This window comes from Lithobates pipiens, unplaced genomic scaffold (genome assembly GCF_037356315.1).
Source record: "Lithobates pipiens isolate NorthernLeopardFrog02 unplaced genomic scaffold, aLitPip1_a1.2 Scaffold_8, whole genome shotgun sequence".
Taxonomy (NCBI): domain Eukaryota; kingdom Metazoa; phylum Chordata; class Amphibia; order Anura; family Ranidae; genus Lithobates; species Lithobates pipiens.
In genome coordinates this window covers 330843584-330867247 of record NW_027507903.1, presented here as the reverse complement: position 1 = coordinate 330867247, position 23664 = coordinate 330843584, and positions in this window count along the sequence as shown.

The window sequence follows — 23664 nt, the reverse complement described above, 5'->3', positions numbered from 1 at the left end:
CTGCTCTCATGCACATCGTTGGATCGAGATGGGGCTCAGGGGTGGCTGGGGGGCTGCACCCAGAAGGTTTTTTACTTTAATGCAAATAATGCTGTAAGGTCTTAGAAAAAAAAAAAAAATTAAGAGGGATTTCCTCTCATATCCTGATTTGGCTATGAACAGAAAGTAAAGGGAAATCTCTCCAATTTGGCATAAATGGCAAAAAAATAAAACAAACAGGGCTTTTAACCATCCCTAACTCTTTCCAAAATTAAAAAAAAAGTCCTACTTTAAGTGTAGCCGCATGCACTTTTTAGGGGTTTTTTTCTTTTTCTTTTAATTTGGCAATTTTGCAAATAACACATTTCCTGTCCCTTTGTGGCTACACTAATATTTCTGTTGTGTCTATGGAAGGAGCCATGGTTATCACAGAGGCTGGACTTCAAACATGCCTTTGTCTGCTTATGTTCATCTCTATTAAATGGTGGATTGTAGGGAAAGATAATTATATTTCTGCTTTCATTTCAGGCTACAGGAAGTGAAAAGAGCATTGCATATCTTGGAGGTACTCATTGTACTTGCTTAAACTTCGTTTGTACTGAAAACAATAAGCCATCAATAACTCATATACAGTATGCACAGTCCTTTCACTCTAATCGAATGTGTGGATGGGGGCACTGGTGTCGCTAGAGTGGGCGGGGGGTGCGGCCCACACCTGGGTGACAACCACAAAGGGATGACACCATCATAGTTGCCATCATTGTAAAAAAAATTATAGGGACACTTTTTTTATCTGTAAGCAGAGACTTATTATAATTAGGGGGCAGGGCATTCATTTTAAGGTGTGGTGTAGAGAGAAAAGGACAATGTGTGGCGTGGAGCGCGCTGCGGTGGAAAATGGGCGTGATTTCAATGAAATTGTGGGTGTGGCCTGAATGGGGACTTGGCTCAAAGGGGGTTGTCTAAGTCTGAGATGAACAAGGGATGGAGGGAGAAAGAAATAAATAGTGAGGGAAGGAGAGAGAAGGAAGGAAAGAAAGAGGGATGGAGGGACAGCAGGCCCAGATCCTACAGCACAATAGAAATATGTGTATTCCATAAACTTTAACAATCAACAGATAAAGTTACTCCATACACCTGGTGTTAATGCTTCAATCATCTCAGCACCATGGTTGTTATGGTGTCAGGATGATTAGCACATTATTTCTATTATTACATTGTAATATAAAATTAAATCGTTCCACTCACCATAATGCTAAGTCAGGGGAGCCCTGAGCGTGTCACTTGCACGTTGCCTGACACCAGATGTCATCAGATATCCCCAGCAGAGTCCCTCCTTACATCATGCGTCCCCAACAGAGTCCCTCCTTACATCAGGCGTCCCCAGCAGAGTACCTCCTTACATCAGGCATCCCTAGCAGAGTCCCTCCTTACCTCAGGTGTCCCCAGCGGAGTCCCTTCTTACATTAAGCATTCCCAGCGGAGTCCCTCCTTACATCAGGCATCCCCAGTGGAGTGCCTCCTTACATCGGGTGTTCTTAGTGGAGTGCATCTTTAGATCAGGTGTCCCCAGTGGAGTGCCTCCTTACATCAAGTGTCCCCAGTGCAGTAGAGTCCCTTGGCCCCCAGAAAACCTGTTTCCCCTGGCTTTCAGTTGGATCTTGGCTGAGATTGTAACTCCACCTCTTCAGCCTACTGCACTCCAGCTCCTCCTAATCTCTGTCCCTCCAGCCCCCTGCACTGCAGCTCCTCCCACGCTCCCTTGCAATGTTATTCAGCCGTCTATCGCCCCCACCCCCATTCGCGCCCCCCGGTTTTCATGGGGGAACTTGTCTCAGTACAACACCATGAAAACCAGGGGTGTGCACGGGGGCGGGCAGTAGATGGCTGAATAACATTGCAAGGGAGAGTGGAATGGACCTGCAGCGCAGAGGGCTGGAGGGGCAGAGTTCCCATCTGAGCCGAGAGCCAGGGGAAAGAGATCATAAGGTGGCGGCAACGGGCATATTTTTGGAGCCAGAAGCAGCTGCAATGCCAAAAACAGTTCCGAAGACGGGCATATTTTTGGAGCCAGTTCCGAAGACTTGGTAACTTGGAGGGGCAGAGTTCCCATCTGAGCCGAGAGCCAGGGGAAAGAGATCATAAGGTGGCGGCAACGGGCATATTTTTGGAGCCAGAAGCAGCTGCAATGCCAAAAACAGTTCCGAAGACTTGGTAACCTGGTGGATGATCCTCAATTGTAGTGCTATATCTCCTCTATATTAGTTAGTGACGATGGAAATCCTCCCAAATAGGGGCATAAATAACCTCACACAATAGGTGATCACAGCTGCCTTCACAGGATTTCCTCCACTTTGTAATGATCCACCCAAACCAGTCAGCCTGCTCTTCCTCTATCCTCAGACAGTCTATAGATAGAGGAAGAATAAAACGTTCACTAGCGTTGATACATCTCCAGGCATCGAACAACTCATAAGACCTCATTGCCACCTTTATTGATGGCGGGATACGTTTGGGTTTGGAAGAAGAGTCCATTGTTGGGTCTAGGGTAATATTTAAGTCCCCACACAGCACTAACAGTCCTTTCTGTACTTTGTGTATTTTCCTCATCATCCTGTGGAAAAACCGTATTTGTCTGGTGTTAGGTGCGTAGATGTTATATACTGTGTAGGTAGTAGAGTTAATTTCACATATCAGAATCAGAAATCTACGTTGCGGATCGCATATGACCTCCTGTGGTCGGAAACCTACTGTGTCTCTCACTGCTAGCCCGACCCCTTTTGTTTTTTTTCTTCCACGTTAGCGGTGTAAATGAAAGGGAATTTGGGGTGTATGCATTTAGGAGGTGATTTCTTATTAAAATGCATCTCTTGAACACATGACACGTCACAATTATGTTGAAGGGCTTCCTTCCATAGGGATCTTCATTTGGTCAGGTGGTTGAGACCTTTGGCGTTAATGGTCTTAAAATTAACCACCAAATTGGATTAATAAGGTAATGCTGAGTGTTGTGGAGCTGAGGTAAAACACTTACTGTTGGTGGCAGAGAGTCCTTTATCGAGTAGAAGAGCGGAGGCTGGTGGAGTCCTGGAGTCCATGTTGTCTTTTCAGATGTAGACCAAGTTAATTCCGTATTTGGAAGTTCACTTGTGACTGTTACGCCACGTACACCCGATTGGATTTTACGATGGTAAATGTTGGATGTGAGCTTGTTGGCGTTAAGTCAGACTGTGTGCTCCATTGGACATTTGTTGGCGGACTTTCCGCAAACAAATGTTGGCTAGCATGTTCTCAAATTTTCTGCCAACAAATGTTTGTGTCGGACTTTCCGATCATGTGTACACAAGTCCTTCAGACAAAAGTCCAAAGTACAAACACGCATGCTCAGAATCAAGGACGAGCTAGAAGCGCACGGTCTTGTAAAAGTATCGTTCATAATGGAGATACCACATTTGTGATGCGGAAAAGTATGAAATCTCTCAATGCAGCATATTCTCTTCTTCTTTATAATGGTATAATAATGATGCTGCTTTGCTGCTGATATTCACTGAGTTTTGACAAACATATTTCTTTTTTTTCTAGTAATCTCCAGAATAATATTTTTTTGTGTTTTGTTTCTAGTGATCTCCAGAATAATATTTTTTTTTTCTAGTGATCTCCAGAATATTTTTTGTTTTCATTTTGTGTGTCAAGTTACCACAACACCATTATTATCTTGTATTTTTTAACCTCAAAGATACCACTAAGTTGGTTTCCCTTGTTAATTTGACATTCTATTTATGAAATGTAGCTGCCTACTCACAAACTGCCCTTTTTGAAGTAAAACACATAGCCGAGTACAAGGTCATAACAAAATAAAGAGGAAGGCAACGATGGAGAAACAGTTGGAATTGGTGAAGCCTTTGTACCCCAGGGCAGACATCAATTATTTGACTGTCCAAATTGGTATCCATATAATAGGGAGCACAATACGGTCCAGGACTCTGAGAGATCAGGAGCAGCAGCAGATGACATATATGTCCCGAGGCTGTGGTCTTTCAACAGCCTGCGTTTTTTGCTAGACCACCCCAAACCCAGGCCATCACTCTCAACACTTCCTTTCAGACTTCCGTCCATGCTGCTGTGGTGGGTGGGGTGGCTGTGTTGTTGGTGGAGGTGGTGGAGGAGCATGGACCAACTCACAGAGGTGTGTTTGTCAGGGGAGTTCGCCCCTCGTCCCCTTGTTTAGGGCCTGCAGAATTAAATCCTCACATATAGTACACTGGTCCTCCTCCATCAGCTTTAATATATTGGCTGTGACACTTACAAATGCCTCCTGGCCACCAGGGGCCATGCTAATAGCAACAGTAGCATGTTGAAGGAAAGCAGCTATGGCCTCCTCCAGGTTCCTTGCCTTCCTGGTCCTTTTGGTTGGAGGGCGGAGGGGAGGAACCTGGGATTCGGTCAGGCTGCTTGCCACGACCTCCTCCTGGCTGAGACTTTCCTGTGTATGAAAATTGCACATAGATTTAGGTTTTTTGTCATTAATCATACACAATTTTGAGCTCATGACTGTTGCAAATTGAATGTTAACAAATAGAAAAGACTATCATTCTGACCCCAGCATTTTTCATTTTTGTCCCAATCATTTTTGGCTCCTACTGTCTATTGATATTTAATCCACTTTGTTAAATGAGAAATTTGTGATCAATAACATCTAGTTAACATGATTATATTTTTGACAAGAAATATGTTCAGCAATGCTATACCTGGGTCAAGTTGGGCTCCTCCACTTCTTCATTGGTGGAATCCCCAGGTTGGACCTCAGGAGCCTCAGCTGATATTGAAGGAAGTGTTGCGAGTGATGGCCTGATTTCCGTCTGGTCGGACAAAAAACGCAGGCTGTGGTAGTACCACAGCCTGGGGACATAAGCGTCATCTGCTGATGCTCTGGATCTGAGGGAATCCTGGACTTTCTTGCTCTTCCTATTATATGTGCTTCTCAGGCTAGCAATATTGGTCTTCAAATAGGTGATATTTGTCGTGGGATACACAGGCTTCACCAATTCCAACAGTTTCTCCAGCGCTGCCTTCCTCTTTAGCTTGTTGGGATAGTCCCTGCATTGCACTTGCCAGAGACATGGCAGCTCCATGTATTTGTCAATAAAGTCTGGCAGAAATTCTGGGACTGTAAATTTGTCAACCATTTTATCTGCAAGACACAACACAATACAAACCCTAATGTCAGGCTAAACTCTCCAAATCTTAATATATCCCAATATAGGCCTCAATCTATAAGCAGTGTTAGCCACTAACCACCGATGCCCCAAGTTACAATTGTACCTTAGTTTGAACGATCTGCGATACCGATCCTCCGTCCTCCACTCACAGATCATACGTATGTCCATTACATTGCCCGGGTCCAGGTTCCTGGACACAGGAATTGTTTGTATTAAACATTGTTTGTTCAACCACTAATATGTCGTTTTTGGCAGATGCAGGTTAACTACATTTGTTCACGCCTATTTTGATTAAAATAAGTTTAAATACGTTTTAAAATAAGTTAAAATAAGTTTATTATATTGTTGTCTAGATGTGTTTGAAACTGTAATGAAATGACAACTTTATTTGGTGTCAGGAGAGGACACTTAACACCATAAAACAACCTTGTGGAGTTGGATACTAGGGTTCTCTCCATGTGTGAAACTTGAACAAAACAGGTAAACAGGTAAAAGTATTCCAGCTTTTGAAAGTGAAAAAATCATGTCTTCAGCTTGGAACTCTGCCAAAACAGACAATTGGATGACACTTCCAAGCAATGTTTCATATGACTATTTCTAGCCTAACATATCTGTCTGCTAAGTATACCTTTTTTGTATTCATAGGGGAGAAAAGAATACAGACATCTGAGGACACCAGTAACCCCACACCGAATGAAGAAAGGGAACTCACCACACACCATGAAGATGTGGATGCAGAGGTTCAGGAAGTGCTGGGTGAAGTGGTAGAAATGGTGTCGACAACAGGTCAGTGTCTGAGACCACAGCTTCAGGTAATAGATGGATGCCTGCATATTTATAATACATGGTGTGTTTTTATTTTTAGGTGATGTGGATGTTGTGGAAGAAGAAACTCACTTCAGCAGTGAAAGTGCACAAATACTGGTCAGTGATATCATGGTGTGCATTTGTGATTTGGAAAAGATGAAACAAAACATCCATGATGTTCAAAAAAGACTGAGCAACATCATCGATATTTTAGGCAAAATTTAAACCAAATTTTTTTTTACAGTTGCCGTTATGTTGTCCATGTTTTTAGTTTAAAATATATTGCTAAGCTAAATTTTGCAGATGCACACAGTATGTCAACATGTGCTATCTCCCATCATGGGATATCAATGTATGCGTTTTGTGGGTGCAACCCCTTCCTCCAAATGAAAGTAGGTGAGAGGAAGAGGTTGCACCCCAGAAACACGTCCAGTGATCCCCCATGATGGGAGCTAGCATACAGTGGTGTGAAAAAGTGTTTGCCCCCTTCCTCATTTCCTGTTCCTTTGCATGTTTGTCACACTTAAGTGTTTCGGAACATCAAACCAATTTAAACAATAGTCAAGGACAACACAAGTAAACACAAAATGCAATTTGTAAATGAATGTGTTTATTATTAAAGGTGAAAAAAAGTGATTGCCCCCCTTGTTAAAACATACTATAACTGTGGTTTTCCAGACCCGAGTTCAATTTCTCTAGCCACACCCAGGCCTGATTATTGCCACACCTGTTCACAATCAAGGCATCACCTAAATAGGAGCTGCTTGACACAGTAAGGTCCACCAGAAGATCCTTAAAAGCTACACATCATGCCGAGACCCAAAGAAATTCAGGAACAATTGAGAAAGAAATTAATTGAGATCTATCAGTCTGGAAAGGGTTATAAAGCCATTTCCAAAGCTTTGGGAATCCAGCGAACCACAGTGAGAGCCATTATCCACAAATGGCGAAGACATGGAACAGCGGTGAACCTTCCCAGGAGTGGGCGGCCGCCCAAAATTACCCCAAGAGTGCAGCGACGACTCATCCAAGAGGTCACAAAAGACCCCACAACAACGTCCAAGGAACTGCAGGCCTCACTTGCCTCAGTTAAGGTCAGCGTTCATGCCTCCACCATCAGGAAAAGACTGGGCAAAAATGGCCTGCATGGCAGAGTTCCAAGGAGAAAACCACTGCTGAGCAAAAAGAACATCAAAGCTCGTCTCAATTTCTCCACAACACATCTTGATGATCCACAAGACTTTTGGGACAACATTCTGTGGACCGATGAGACAAAAGTGGAACTCTTTGGAAGGTGTGTGTCCAAGTATATCTGGCGTAGAAGGAACACTGCATTTCATAAAAAGAACATTATACCAACAGTAAAATATGGTGGTGGTAGTGTGATGGTCTGGGGCTGTTTTGCTGCTTCAGGACCTGGAAGACTTGCCGTGATAAAAGGAACTATGAATTCTGCTGTCTACCAAGAGATCCTGAAGGAGAATGTCCGACCATCTGTTCGTGTACTCAAGCTGAAACGAACTTGGGTTCTGCAGCAGGACAATGATCCTAAACACACCAGCAAGTCCACCACCGAATGGCTGAAGAAAAACAAAATGAAGACTTTGGAGTGGCCTAGCCAAAGTCCTCACCTGAATCCTATTGAGATGTTGTGGTATGACCTTAAAAAGACCGTTCATGCTTGAAAACCCTCTAATGTAACTGAATTAGGACAATTCTGCAAAGATGAGTGGGCCAAAATTCCTCCAGGACGCTGTAAAAGCCTCATTGCACGTTATCGCAAACGCTTGGTTGCAGTTGTTGCTTCTAAGGGTGGCCCAACCAGTTATTAGGTTTAGGGGGCAATCACTTTTTCATGATGGCCATGATGGTTTGGATTTTTTTTCACCTTTAATAATAAACACCTTCATTTACAAATTGCATTTTGTGTTTACTTGTGTTGTCCTTGACTATTGTTTAAATTGGTTTGATGTTCCGAAACACTTAAGTGTGACAAACATGCAAAGGAACAGGAAATGAGGAAGGGGGCAAATGCTTTTTCACACCACTGTATGTTGACACACTGGGGCTTATTTCAAAAAGGCAAAACCACTTTGCCCTAGTGCAATGCAAGTGCACTTGTAGGGCAAAGTGGATTGTCCTTTCTGTCCTTTCTGAAATAAGCCTCAGTGTGTCAACATGTGCTAGATCCCATCATGAGGGACCAATGGACCTGTTTCGGTGGTGCAACCCCTTCCTCTCACCTACTTTAATTTGGAGAATATGGTTACACCCACAAAACGCATACATTGATATCCCATGATGGGAGATAGCACATGTTGACACATTGTGTGTTTTATGGCTTAAGAAAAATAGATGTAGTGAAAATACACACATTTTAGGCATGGGAAATTCAAATTTTGAGCCCCAATTTGTGTGCATCTTCAAAATTTGGCTTTTAGAGGGGTGAGATCACCGCATCTGATCAAGGCAAAATCAACACAGTTTTGACATACTAATGTCTCATATGGCCTTCACTTTATCAAAGTCGAACTTTGTAAGTTCCTGAGTTAGGGATGTGTACGTTATGTTTTTAAACATGCCTGTTTAGTCCCAAAAAGGAAAATTTATGGAAAACATACATTTTATACACCAAGACATTGGTTTGTTCCGAAATCGTTTATAATGCACATGTGAATGTGCTTGGAGTAAAATGTTTTATACTCAATGTGTGGCTTCTTATTTCAGTGCTCAATACCAGTTTATTTTTTTATGCTGGTGTAGTTACAGTGACAATGGGGTTTATTTACTAAAGGCAAATCCAGTGCCTTTAGTAAATAACCCCCACTGTGCTGTAAAATATGCAAAAATCAGGCCATTTTAGGGACTCCAAGCAATTATTTCATGGAGTAGAAAAAGGATGATTATTTTTGTCATTAATGCATTACATACATTAACAACAATAACATTGTGTGTGTGTAGCAGACCCACAGCACAACATAATAGTTAGCTGAAGAAGAGATTGTCACCTCATGTATCAAATAAGTTACGTTTGCACTCTTGAAGAAAATGGCCAAAATTAAAAGGCCATTTGAGAACCTAGGAGATAGATAAGAAACACAAACAGTAATTCAAATGAAATATGAGTTTAGTTTTTCCAAAAAAATGTATTTAACATCTGCAAGATTTGCTTGTAAATCAATTTTCCCCCTACCCATGAAGTAGTCAACATAGTTTTGCCTGACTTCATGGGAGCTTTGGGGGGGGCAAGCCAGGGCGGCCACTTTTGAGCACCGTCATTGATCTAGGCTCTGCTAAAAAGTCGGCCACAGTCGCAACTGAGGCCAAATAGCTGACTGCATTCTTGTGAAAGTAATTGTGCAGAATGCTGCAGCTCAACACAACATGATTAAGTTTGTATTCAGCCAGGTTGATAGATGTAATGAAAAGCCTGAACTGGCTGGCCATTATGCCAAAGGCATTCTCAACCACTCTTCTGGCATGCGCCAGCCGGTAATTAAAAATCCTCTGCTCTAGGGTCATGTTCCTTATGGGATTCAGATGTTCCCCCAGAGCAAAGGCTTCATCCATCACAAACACAAAATTGAGGCCTGCAACATTCTCTTCTGGAGGTGGCAACCCCAAGGTTCCATTTTGTAGAAGTCGGAAAAACTCTGTCTGGGCAATCACTCCTCCATCAGAGTTACAGCCGTTCTTTCCTACGTCCAGGTAGATGAATTCATAAATGGCCGTCACCAGCGCCAACATCACTATACTACTGAATTCCTTATAATTAAGGTAGTAAGACCCCGAGTTGGGTGGTGGGACGATCCTGATGTGCTTCCCATCGATAGCACCACAACAATTGGTAAAGTCCCACTGGTGGAGAAACTGGGAAGCCACAGTCTGCCAATTCTGTGGGTTGGAAGGAAACTGCGGAGTAAAACAAGAAAAAAATTACTACTTTTGCACATAACATTACACGCAGATTATACACAAACATTCTTGGCCAACATAAGTATAAAATTTATTGAAATTAGTATTTAAAGACAAAAGTATAAGGTCAACTTATCAGATTCATCACCCCCTCTGGTGGCCCATTGGAAAAAAATATTATGGTGGGGGGTAGATGTTTTGGACAGGTAACCCTCTCCACTTCATTGAGAGCTGAATGCATAAATAATTTGTGTTACTTTGGCCAGCCCCTCCTTACTTACACTATTGGCAGCCCACTGGACAGGTAAGAAGTGTCATAATCCAAAAATATGAATACACACTGTCCAAATTGAAGCACATTTTTACAATCTGCAATTACCTATCAAGATAATAAGAGAACAAAACTTTAAACAGTACCATTTGAAAGTATTCAGGCAGGCACTTGCACTACTTGCTTTGGTGAATTCATCCATAAATATGAACACAAAAGAAGTAGGTATAGTTTGGTATGGGTTTTGCAAAGTCAGCACTAAAATGGAGCTGACAAAATACATTGTTAAGTGACTAGGCTAGGTGTGGGTGGGACCAGGATAGCATGCTGGGGAGGTTAGTGAAGGCAAATAGGCATGAAGGACAAAAAAGGAGCATTAAAAGCTTACAGCATGCATGAGGACAAAGAGGACATTCACAGCATATTAAAATCAGGGTAATTATGTAATGATGAAATGAATGCAATATATTAGCAAACAATAAATACATAGAATGTGAAGTTAAAGGATAAAATTTAAAGAAGAGGAGGTAGTGGTGCGCTGTACGATGGTGGAAAATATATTACATCAGCGATCCCCTGATGAAGTCACGTGACCCGTGACGAACACATGTCGGGACACTAAGCGACCGGAAGTGACGTAGACCGAGCCCGCAGCTCGTTTGTACATTGCCTGTACACACTCTGTGTTTGTGAGTATTTTAATATATTTTTAAATAAAAGATTTGACTGTTGAAACATTTTGCACTATGGAGTATTCTTCCTCCATGTCTGTTTAAACCCACATACACGTTATACTACTGAGGAATCCTTACTGCAATATCCCAGAGAAATCCCTTAAAGGGACAACACCATTTGTCAGGACCTGGGAAATCCATACTAAAGGGAATCCCAGCCAAAGGATCCTAAAGATCTTTATATACGCTGTTACCTTACAGCGGTGAGGTAAGGGGACACCCATCATCAGAATACACGGAACCACGAAGGATATATCCCCTATCACCAGCACCACTGCCCTCTCCATCGCAATATTCACACTTTTTTCACAAATTATTATGTTGACGTAGTCACATTCCGTGCGATTATAGGAATAATCGCAGCACTCTGCACTTAAATACGGACATTTGTTCAATACACCAGTATTGTTTGTCACAATATTTCTATATATATTTGAAGGTTTGCCTATGTGCATCACACCAGAGCACTTGCACTTTATGCGATTTTTTGTTATCACAACACATTGCACTTTGGAATTGATATTGTTTATTTTTACGTTGTTTTTTATATTGTATTTTATATATCGATGTTCTAAACTATATTAGCACTAAAAGTATTACTATTTTAATAGGCACACATTTATATTGTGTTTTTACCTATTTATTTTACCCTAAACTTTATTTCTGTACCTCCTAACTGTGGATTCAGTATATTGCCCTTGTTGATAGGCATATTCCACCATCGTACAGCGCACCACTACCTCCTCTTCTTTACTTATTACTCCCCTGGGTTCAGATATTTCCCTCCCAGTGTGTGCAGCAGTACACTATCTACTTTTACCCTGACTAGGCGCAGGAATAATTTTCTTTATTAAAGGATAAAACTTACCATAATATAGTCCTTCTGCAGGTCTTAAATTACGGCAGAACAGGTCTCTGGAATAATGATTCCCAGAGCCTGGGGGGAGATCCCAGTGGTGAACTTCAGGTCCTGGAGACTTCTCCCCGTCGCCAATTACCGCAAGGTGTCGACAAGCCTTTGTTCTGGAGAGATGGCTTGCCGCATGCAGGTGTCCTGCTGTGTAATATAAGGGGACAGCAAAGCCAATAGATGGGGTCCGTCATCCAGAGATAATTCCTGAAATCATCAGGATTATTCTCCTGGAGCTCCTGCAGCAAAGGCATATGACAGAATTGGTCATTATTAAGAAACCAATTCTTGGTACAAGAACTCCTCCTCCCCCTGTTCATGAACTGGACTTGGGTCAAAACAATAACACCAAACCCAACAACAGCACGATCTCTGCAACGAGAACGCAACATGGCTAGTTAACGAATGGCTGCTCAGAACAAACTGACAGAACGCATTGAAAATCGGAAAGGACCTGACAAACACAACCTGAAATTGATAAACGACCAGACAAGCACTCACTGAAAATCAGAAGTGAACTAGAAATAGAACGTACTGAAAGACAGAAATGACCTGACAAGCATGCACTGAAGAAAATATATGAACCAACAAGTACAACCTGAAAAGCAGAAACAAACTGAAAAGCACATTGCTGAAAAGTGCGAATCATCACTCACCAAACTTTTACTAACACAAGATAAACACGAGATTAGCAGAAGGATCCCAAAGAGTGGCGCACGACTATTGAACTTCCTTTTTATTGGCTCGTCGTACGTCTTGTACATCACTACTAGGGATGAGCTTCGAGTTCGAGTCGAACTCATGTTCGACTCGAACATTGCCTGTTCGCCTCCTCAGCGAACAGTGAACAATTTGGGCTGTTCGCAGCAAATTCGAAAAGCCGGAACACCCTATACAAGTCTATGGGAGAAATCTAAAGTGCTAATTTTAAAGGGTAATATGCAGTTTACTGTCCTAAAAAGTGTTTGGGGACCCGGGTCCTGCCCCAGGGGACATGGATCAATGCAAAAAAAAGTTTTAAAAACTGCTGTTTTTTCAGGAGCAGTGATTTTAATAATGATTAAAGTGAAACAATAAAAGTGTAATATTCCTTTAAATTTCGTAGCTGGGGGGTATCTATAGTATGCCTGTGAAGGGGCGCATGTTTCTGGTGCTTAGAACTGTCCCTGCACAAAGTGTCATTTGTGCAGGAAAAAAAGTCTTTTAAAATCACTTGCGGCTATTGTCGGGTCCCGTAATACAGAGAACACTCAATGAGTGTTCTCTGCATTAGCCGACAATTCATTCATTCATTGATAAAAAAAAAAAAAAAGCGTGGGGGTTCCCCTAAATTCAATTACCAGGCCCTTCAGGTCTGACATGGATATTAAGGGGAACCCCGTGTCAAATTAAAAAAAAAATTGACGTGGGGGTCCCCCTAAATATCCATAACCAGACCCTTCAGGTCTGATATGGATATTAAGGGGAACCCCGCATCAAATTTAACATTTTTTTTACATCGGGGTCCCCCTAAAAATCCATATCAGACCCTTTATCCGAGCACGCAACCTGGCAGGCCGCAGGAAAAGAGGGGGGGACGAGAGAGCGCTCCCCCCCCCTCCTGAACTGTACCAGGCCACATACCCTCAACATTGGGAGGATGCTTTGGGGGTCTGTGACCCCTCAAAGCACCTTGTCCCCATGTTGATGAGGACAAGGGCCTCATCCTCACAACCCTGGCCGTTGGTTGTGAGGGTCTGCGGGCGGGGGGCTTATCAGAATCTGGAAGCCCCCTTTAACAAGGGGACCCCCAGATCCCGCCCCCCCCTGTTTGAAATGGTAAGGGGGTACAAAAGTACCCCTACCATTTCACAAAGAAAGTGTCAAAATGGTTAAATAAGACAAACACACTTTTGAAAAATTCCTTTATTAAAAATAAAAAAAATAAAAAAAAGATTCCAGTGGTGCTAATCCACTCTTGCTATCCAGCAACGGGTCTCCGGGGTCCAGCGATGGATGATCATATCCAGCGACGGGGGATCTCTCAGTCCAGCGCTGTCCATACATCCTTCTTCTGTCTCCACTCCGGAGACACTGCAGAGATCCCAGCGCTGACGTTTCTTATATTAGGAGGGCGGGGCCATCCGTCACCTGACCCCGCCCCTCTGACGCTGGAGAGGGAAGCCAGGGGTTCCCCAGTGACGTGTGGGTGACCCCGCCCCCTCTGATATAACGGAAACCTGCGTTACATCAGGATGTATGGACAGCGCTGAACTGAGAGATCCCCGTCGCTGGATATGGAAAGAGAATAAACATTGGAACAGTAACTGAACAAAACATTGGCAACAAGCCTAATAACAGGAAAGGGTAGACGGGTGTGACACATAGGGGGTTATTTATGAAAGGTAACTCCACTTTGCACTGCAAGTGCACTTGAAAGTGCACTTGGAAGTGCAGTCGCTCTAAATCTAGGGGGTAGATCTGAAATGAGTGGAGCTCTGCTGATTTTATCATCCAATCATGTGCAAGATAAAATGCTGTTTTTTATTTTCCTTGCATGTCCCCCTCGGATCTACAGCGACTTTACTTCCATGTGCACTTTCAAGTGCACTTGCAGTGAAAAGTGGATTTTCCTTTAGTAAATAACCCCCATAGTCACTCAGAGATTAAGAGAGGAGAGAATTGGTCTTTTGAGCCAGCAATCGGAATAAAAAAACAGTTTGGATCGGAGAAAACTCCTCCCTAGCGTCTAACTGCATTTGTAGGTATAACCCGGTTCCAGATCAATTATGAGAGTGGGTGTTCCTGTGGTTCACTGTATGCCATTCAGAGTCAGGGTTGTTGTTATTGCTACTTTGGCATGGATGAGTGGTCGGTTCGAGAACAATGCCCCACGTATTACGGAAAGGCCATGCCTTTAGCCACCAAATCCATCACATGTTCTGTGCCATCTTTAGTGATGATCAGCTGTTGGAAAACCCCATTTGTAGCTCAGCTTGTGCTTTCCAAGGCCTTTGGTATCAGTGTTTAGGTTCCTGCGTTTTTGGAGGGTATACTGAGAGAGGTCCACATAGAATTGTAAGTCTGTGTAAGGGGATGGTATCTGTTCTCTTTGGCGGGACACTGCCATTAGTTTTTCTTTAGTATGGAAGATGCCGGCTCCTGCCGGAGAGGTGTATGGGGGGATAAATCCCTTTCTCAGGTTATAGTCAATGTATTCCTTGAGGGTAACTAGCTCTTGTTCGGTGAGAGGAAAGAGTTTCCCAAAAGGGGATCTCGGCCCCAGGGAGGAGCTCAATAGGGCAGTCGATGAAAAAGTAACTTCTCTGGTAGTCCAATTAATGTGGGGGTTGTGTGCCCGTAGCCAAGGCATACCCATGGGGAACAGAGGTGAGGTGATAATATCAAGGTGTAATAGCTCTTGATGTCAACTGGCAACAGTGGCTGACAGGGGGTTGTTTCCTGTGTAACGGGTCCTGATTTGATGGCTGACCCATCTGCAAGGTGCACGAGAAGCCCTTGAGTCTTGGGTAGCAGAGGAATAGAATGTCTGACTGCGAAGGTGGAATCCATGAAGCAACTGAATGCCCCAGAATCAATCATAGCGGATACTTGAAGGCTCCTTCCGGACAGCTGCAACGAGACAGGAACAGACAGGTGAGAAGAGGCATTAATTGCAGCAGAGACTTGGTTAGTAGAACTTAAGAGGCACTTACTTTACTTAGCCGGGCAGGCTCTTACATAATGTCCTGGTTCCCCACAATGCATGCATAGATTGTTCATGCGTCTACGTTGACGTTCTTCTCCAGTGAGAGAAAGGTGGAGAATGCCCAGTTGCATCGGATCAGAAGTGTCTGGGGTTGGGGCAGGCTGTCCACAAGAAACAGGGTAAGAAGGTCTAGGAACCCTTGGTAGCATCCAGGTAGGACAGGATTGTCCCATGGTTCTTTCAGACCTGCGTTCTCGCAGAAGTTGATCAATTTGTATGGCCAAGACAATAAGGGTGTCCAGGGTCTGTAGTACCCCTACCCTAGCTAGTTCATCCTTGAGAGGATCTGACAGTCCCATACAAAACGGATTGTGGAGTGGAGGGCCGCATCGTTCTAGTTGGTGTCAGTGGCCCAATGCCAGAATTCGGCAAGGTAGTCCTCAACAGCTCTGCGACCCTGCTGTAAAGAGTGGAGGGCTGCTTCCGCATTTGCAGACAATTGTGGATCCTCGTACAGCTGTGCCATGGCATCCAGGAATGTAGCCAGATTAGTCAGGCGCACAGCCTTCTGTTCTAGGAGAGGATGTGCCCAAGATTGAGGTTCATCCTGCAGCAGGGAAATCACAAAGCCTACTTTGTAGTCTCCAAAGAAAAGGTGCGGGGGTAACATCACCACTATAGGTGAGGGAGAGGAACTGGCTGAGGCTTGAGAAATCCCTTGAAGAACAGCAGGAGGTGAGAGCGCCTGCACACGCTCTTCCAGGCGGTTATAGCTTTCCTGAAGAGTCTTTACGGCCTGAGTCAGGCCAGCCAGGTGTAAGCACAGTTCATCCATAGGTGAAGCTTCCCGCTTGGGCTCAGACATGGCTGCCTGATACTGTCACGCACCTGGTTATTGAGCCCGATATGCAGAGGGAGGCCTCTCTTACAGTCCTGACTCACGGCTCCTGGTAGAGCTGACAGGAGGCACAGGAGTGCAGGACAGCACGAGTGCCTGGCAGGATCAACAGCTGGTATGCAGGTCTGGTGCTCCAGACATAGCTGGGACAGTAGGAACAGCAGGTGGAATTCAACAGACTGGAAGCTGAAGCTGGAAGGCAGGCACTCACAGGATTCAGGTGGATGGTTCCAAGGATTGAGACAAAGGAAGGTCAGGCAGGCCAGGTCATACACTGGAGAGCAGTACTGGAACAGGTGCAGAAGGCAGAAGGAAGGTCACTAAGCACACAGGAAACTCTCAGGGAACGCTGTAGATCAGGCAGCAAGATTCCTCTGTCATGACAGAGTCTAAATAGCGCTTCTAGCGCCAATAGCTGTGCGCCCGCGCACACAAGTGTGCATTTGAGCACACATGCATGCGCACGCACACGGAACTGTTGCTCTCAGCAAGCCTTTCCTGACATGTCATGTGAACGCATAGTGAACAAAGCGGCCCAGTATCCAGTATACACAGCAGTCGCGGCTGCAGCGCACTGCGCACCTACCAGCTGGTAATGTACATGTACATGATCCAGCCTGGTTAAAAAGTCTGAAAAAAAGGTATGATTTCTGAGAACTTTCAGCAGCTTGTTAAAATAAACATAAACCCTAATTAGGTGACATTTAGCTTACTAAAGCACCGTGTATCATAAACAAAGTGTGCCATGTTCTTTTCTTTTAAAAAATACTGTTTTTATCTTTTTTTTGTTATCTCGGTGGTACTGATCTCCTGCAGCCTTTTTTGAGCCACATTCTGTCTATATGCATGCTCTTTTCTTTTAAAAAATACTGTTTTTATCTTTTTTTGTTATCTCGGTGGTGCTGATCTCTTGCAGTCTTTTTGGAGCCACATCCTGTCTATATGCAACTGCTATAGTGGCAGTTACATATTATTGCTCTGGACCAGCTAGTTGATAGTGACAACCTTGAACGGTGCTTACGTGTGTCCCCATCTGGGACAAGTTGACAATGCAAGAGCACAACTGTAAGACAGCTGTCACCCCATAACATAAAGTGCCTGAATAAGGACCTTCCTAATAGGATCACCAGGAATAATTTTAATGAAAGGGACACATTTCAAAATATTAAAAACAAGTGAAAATTTATAGTAACATGTTAAAGAGGAAGTAAACCCTTTCAAACCACTTTGACCTACAGGTAAGCCTAGATTAAGGCTTACCTGTAGGTCCAAGCAATATCTCCTAAACATATATGGTTTAGGAGATATTTGCCCGAAAATGGGCACCGCTGTCTACGGCGCATGCGCCGTAGACAGCGGCGCGCAGGCGCACTAAATGCGGCAAGTCCAAGAATGGATTTGCCTAATTTGTCGACTCCCGTGCGCATGCGCGGGAGTGACGTCATCGCGGCATTCGCCGAATGGCAGCAGCGCAGCTGCGAGACGCGACTCCCGTGCGCATGCGCGGGAGTGACGTCATCGCGGCTTCGCCGCTGTCATTCGTCGGAGCTGCGAGACGCCACCAGCAAGATGGATGCGGCGGACTACAGGGGACAGCGGCGACTTCGCTGGCTCCTGTGTCAGGTAAGTGACACATAATGAGCTACTATGCGATGCATAGTAGTCCATTATGCTTTACCTTTGCAGGGAAAAAAAGAGGAAGTAAACCCATCAGGGTTTACTTCCTCTTTAAAGATGATATTATATTTTATTGATTGGTTTACATTTTCTTTAATTGTGCATGTTTATCTATTTTTTTATTTTCATATACTTGTGTAGCGCCAGCTCCTGAAGAGCACGCGCTATGTGTTTTGAAATTTTTTTTTTAAATCAAATACGTTTTTATTGTAAAGCACTTATGGTACAAACCAAACATAGGAGTAAAGTACAGTCTTACAGTAGCATTGGTTTTTACATCCAAAAGTATACAGAGAATATAGAAATACAAATAGGTTCGGTTTGAAAACTGTTGAGACATGGAAAATATCAATAAAACCAAAAAATTAAAGAAGAAAGGAGATAAGGAAAAAGAAAAAAGGAACCAAAAGTAATAACAAAAGTATCGTTCTCTCATAGACCACTCCGCATCAAGAAACAGCCGCATAGGTACCTTACATATATACTACGGCCCACAGCCCAGCACACAGTCCCATTGGTGTCTCCCTACACCCCGTACAATTACCGGATAAGGGAGAGACATAGAGTTAGACCCATCCTGGAAACATGACCATTTATGTACCTCCATATACCGGTCCTAGGACCTTCAGTTAACCCTGTAAAAGTCTGTCCTGTATAAGTTGGTGGGGAGCTAGTCCCGGGACCTCAAGCCACCCCCCCCCACATGGCATTAAATTTGTGCGGTGCGTTTCTGTGTTGGTATGTTATCTTTTCTCTGATCAGCATCTGGTTCACCTGTTCTATCCATTGCTGCCTGGTGGGAACCCTGTGGGTCATCCATAGTCTCGCTATCAATTTTCTAGCTACATATAGTAACCTGATAATGGCTGTATGGGCCGAGGGTGTCAATGATTCCTCATCCAGGGCCCCCAGCAGGCAGACCAACGGACACCGCGGGATACCAACAGAGAACACTGAGGATATAGTGTCAAAAATTCCCGCCCAATATCGTTTTAGTTTCGGGCACCTCCAGAACATGTGCATAAGATCCCCATGGTCCCGCATACATTTAGGGCAAAGGGGAGACCCTCTAACACCCCAACTGTGCAGTTTAACTGGAGTTCTATAGGTCCTATGTAGTAAATATAGGTGGGAGAGCCTATGGGAGGCCGATACCGACACCAACGGAGCGGAGGACAAGCAGAGGTTCCAGGTCTCCGCGTCCATGGGCCCCAGGTCCGCCTCCCACCTCTGCCGACATGGAAGACGTGCCGGGTCCTGCACCGCGTCAAGAAGCATAGCATACCCCCTAGAGATCATGCCTTTACGGTCAATCTGCATAAATATCTCCTTCACCACAGGATGGTCTGTTAGGGAGAGCTGCACACTCCGTGCCTGTGTCTGCAACGCATGACGTAACTGTAAATATTTAAAGAAATCCCTACGAGGGATGTCAAACTCCGCTTGTATTTCCATAAAGGACTTCAGTACCCGTCCACTATACAGTTGCGAGAGATACTGAAGACCACTCCCACTCCAGTTACCAAATCCCTTGAGCTTAAAAAGTTCACCATAATTAGCGTTCCGCCAAATAGGGGTGAGGGCAAGGAAGCCACGTATTCGTAGCAGTTTTTTAACATGAGACCACAGTGTATTCAGCAGTATAACAGTCGGGGAACCCCTGTCCATATGAGGGAAGCCTGCCTCCAATCTAGACAATGCTGTGTCCGAGGCGACCGTGTCAGCCAGTATCCTTCGGATCGGGTCCAATGGGTCATCCAACCCCCACCCACCCATGTGCTGGAGCTGCGAAGCAAAAAAATACATCCTAGCGTGTGGAAGTGCCAACCCCCCTTCGTCCTTATTATATTGCAAGGTAAGTAAACTAAGTCTGGCCGTCTTTCTACACCATATTAATTCCCTAAACTGAGAGTCAATTTTATCGAACCAACGTTTCGGGATCCAAGTCGGGGAGTTATGACAAATATAGAGCAGCTGCGGGGCCCACACCATTTTAATGAGGTTTACCCTGCCCACCACCGATAACGGTAGTTTACACCAGATCTTACATTCATCTCTGAACTTAAGTAACAATGGCATAAGATTCAGTTTGGCATATTCCGTCACCTCGGGGGATATCTGCACCCCCAGATACTTAAAGGATGTAACCGTCTGGATCATGTTTGCACAAGGGGGTAAGGGAGCCGTTAGAGGGGACAAGGGCATCAGTACAGATTTGTCCCAGTTAATCTTAAAACCTGACAATGTACCAAATAGGGTAATCAGGTTCATGGTGGCCGTAAGGGAGCCCTGGGTGTCCCCCAGGTATATAAGCGTGTCATCAGCGTAGAACGATACCACATCCATTCCAGTGGGCCTGCAGAAACCCACAATATCCTGAGCCGATCTCATTCTGGCTGCAAGTGGTTCAAGCGCCATGGCAAAGAGCAGGGGCGACAGAGGGCACCCCTGTCTCGTGCCTCTGTGCAGCACGAATGGGTCGGAGAGCTCCGCATTAGCTCTGATTCTAGCCGTAGGCTTGGCATATAACAGTCGGACCCAACTAATAAATGTGCTGCCCAGCCCCATCCGCTCCATCACTTTCCACAGATAAGGCCACTCAACACTATCAAAGGCCTTAGCCGCGTCCAGCGAGAGGATGGCCTGATTACCGGGGTTATCCACAGGAACCTGTAGGTTCAAGAATAAACGGCGAATATTTAGGGCAGTGGAACGTGATGGAATGAATCCTGATTGATCCCTATGGATCAGTTTGTGTATTACCAGAGATAATCTCGTTGCCAAGACCCGAGCTAATAGTTTAACGTCTGTCGTGAGCAAGGAGATTGGCCTATATGCGTCCGGTGATGTTGCTACCTTACCCGGTTTCAGAAGTACAATTATGATTGCTTCATTCATAGAGGCAGGTAGGACCCCCGTCTCTAAGGCGTTGTTAAACACTTTTAAAAGGGTTGGCAAAAGAACCCCAGCATAACGCTTGTATACCTCGGATGGGAGACCATCCGCCCCCGGAGCTTTGTTATTATGAGAGTGTTCCAGTGCAGAAGCCAATTCCTCCTCCGTTAAGGGGGCGTTCAACAGCTCTCCGTCCGACGCAGACAGGCATGGAATATCACACCCATTTAAAAAGTCCCCAATCTTCCCATCAGCGGGCTGCACCTTAGAGGAGTACAGGTCTGCATAGAAGGATCGAAATACCCGCAAGATCCCAGGGGTGTCCGAATGGGTCACTCCCTGCGAATCGCACAGTGAGTGAGTCATAGGCGCGGAACCCTGGGTCCTCGCCAGCAGAGCCAGCATATGGCCCGTCGATTCCCCCTCCTCAAAGTGTGTTTGTTGGAGGAAAAACCTTTTATTTTCTGCCAGTTGTAAAGTTACTTGTCTAGACATAGATTGCGCTCCCAACCAAGCCCTCTTAGTGTCCTCCGAGGGGTTGTCAACATAGGCCTGCTCCGACTCTCTAAGTGCTCTACTGACCTCCATTTCCCAAGCTTTAGTGTTCCGTTTTATATCAGTTATAGTAGTGATAAATTGTCTATGGACAATGATATAGCGCTCTATTCAAAACAAACAAAATATATAAAAAAGTTCATAAACAAGAAAATAGTGAATGGCTTCAAAATACGATATCCTCAGATATGATGATCACATCCAAAGGCAGAAGAAGGAATAGTCATAATCCATTTCATACGCAGAGGAGGAGGGGAACCGTCACCAACACCCAAAAACACTGACTCTTACCATAGATGTACAGATAAAAACGCATGTAGTAAATCACCAAGGGGGAGGCAGTTTTCTATGCTGATTTCCCTTCGTCTACAGAAGCGCAATCATCTCAATGGGAATCGTCCAATGGGAAAAGAGTGATAAATTGTCCCCTAAGGAAGGCCTTAGTTGCATCCCAGACTACATCTATAGCTGCCGAGCCTAAATTGTCCTGCAGGAAAAGTTTAAGAGCACTTGTAATGGGGTCAGGCTGCGGGAATAATGCAAGCCAAAAGGGGTTAAGCTTCCAACTCCTAGGTGCGTGGTCAGTAGATAGGGACATCTCAATCCACAAAGAAGAGTGGTCGGATATATGTCTAACCCCATAACCAGAATCTCTAATTAGGGGGAGGAGGGCGGAGTTTCCCAGTCCCAGGTCTATTCTGGACAAGCTCCCAAACGCTGGAGAGCAACAGGAATATAAACGGGAGTGGGGGTGGGCTTTCCGCCAGACATCCACCAGCCCGAGTTCAGCTAACAGAGCTGCAAAAGGAGTATCGCCATTAGGGCGTGAGGGGACTACCGGAGGAGTTGGAATCTTATCCCACAGACCGTTGACATAGTTGTTAAAATCACCCATCGCCAACAGGGGTATGCCAGGGAACTGTGCCATAAACCCAGCTAGGCGCCTAAGAATCTCTGCCGAATACGGCGGCGGGATATAAACATTGGCAATAATGCATTGTATAGTAGCAAGCTTACACAGCAAAAAAATGTACCTCCCCCCGGATCAATAACCTGTTGGGAGCAGGAGAAACGTGCATGCTGTTTAATTAGGATACTCACTCCTCTTGCATAGGCAGAGTATGTGGAATGGTATTGGTGGATATACTGTCTAGAACCCAGGCTAGGAGTACCAGCAGGAGCAAAATGTGTCTCCTGCAGACACACAATGTCCGCCTTCATATCTTTAAGGTGCCTAAGCACCACCAGCCTCTTCACCGGACTGCCCAGTCCCCTAACATTCCAAGAAAGAAATCTAATCTTAGCCATCAGAAATACAAAACATAAGTGCAAGTAGGAGTAACCATAATAACAGTCGTAAACCACCAGGGAGGAAAAAGGCAATTAACACACATTTATCAGCGACTAGCGACTGGGAAGTCGCATCACCTGAGATGTCCCAAGACTGGAGAGAAAAAAGTCCGACAGGAGCTGTCGCAGCTAGGAAGAGGCGCCCAGATGGGTGCAGACAGGTCGGAAAATAGTCCTTGTCCGTTGCGATCCTGAGAGAGAAAAAATGAATCAAAAAGAAAAAGAAAAGAAAAACAGTTAAACAGCAAAAAACCGTAGCATCTTCTGTATTAAAGCCCATGGGGCTCACACACGGGGAAGATAGCAGAATAATAGGCCCCATCCGAAACTTGGGGGCTGGGGGAAGGCCATGGAAACACCCAGAGAGGACTCTCCCAGATGACAAGCGGGGTTTCACATATGCAGACATGTTGTAGTTCTAGTAGGGTTACAGTGGAACCACAAACCTCAGCCTTCTGCCGGTCTTGTAAAAGTGGAAGTCCAGTCAGCCTGTTGAAATGTGCCGTTAGCGTGGAGGAGATCTTTGAAGTTTGGCGGCTTTGAGTGCGTTGTACTCCTGGTCAAGCCACTGTGCTGCCGCCGCGGGGCGATCAAAAAAGTGCGTTGAACCCAGTGCCGTAACTCTGAGTCTGGCTGGATATAGCATTCCATATTGAACGTTAAGGTCCCGAAGGCGTCTCTTAACTTCAAGAAATGTTGCACGCTTTTTCTGGAGCTCTGCTGAAAAATCCGGAAATAGTGAAATCCTGGAATTTTCAATCTCCAT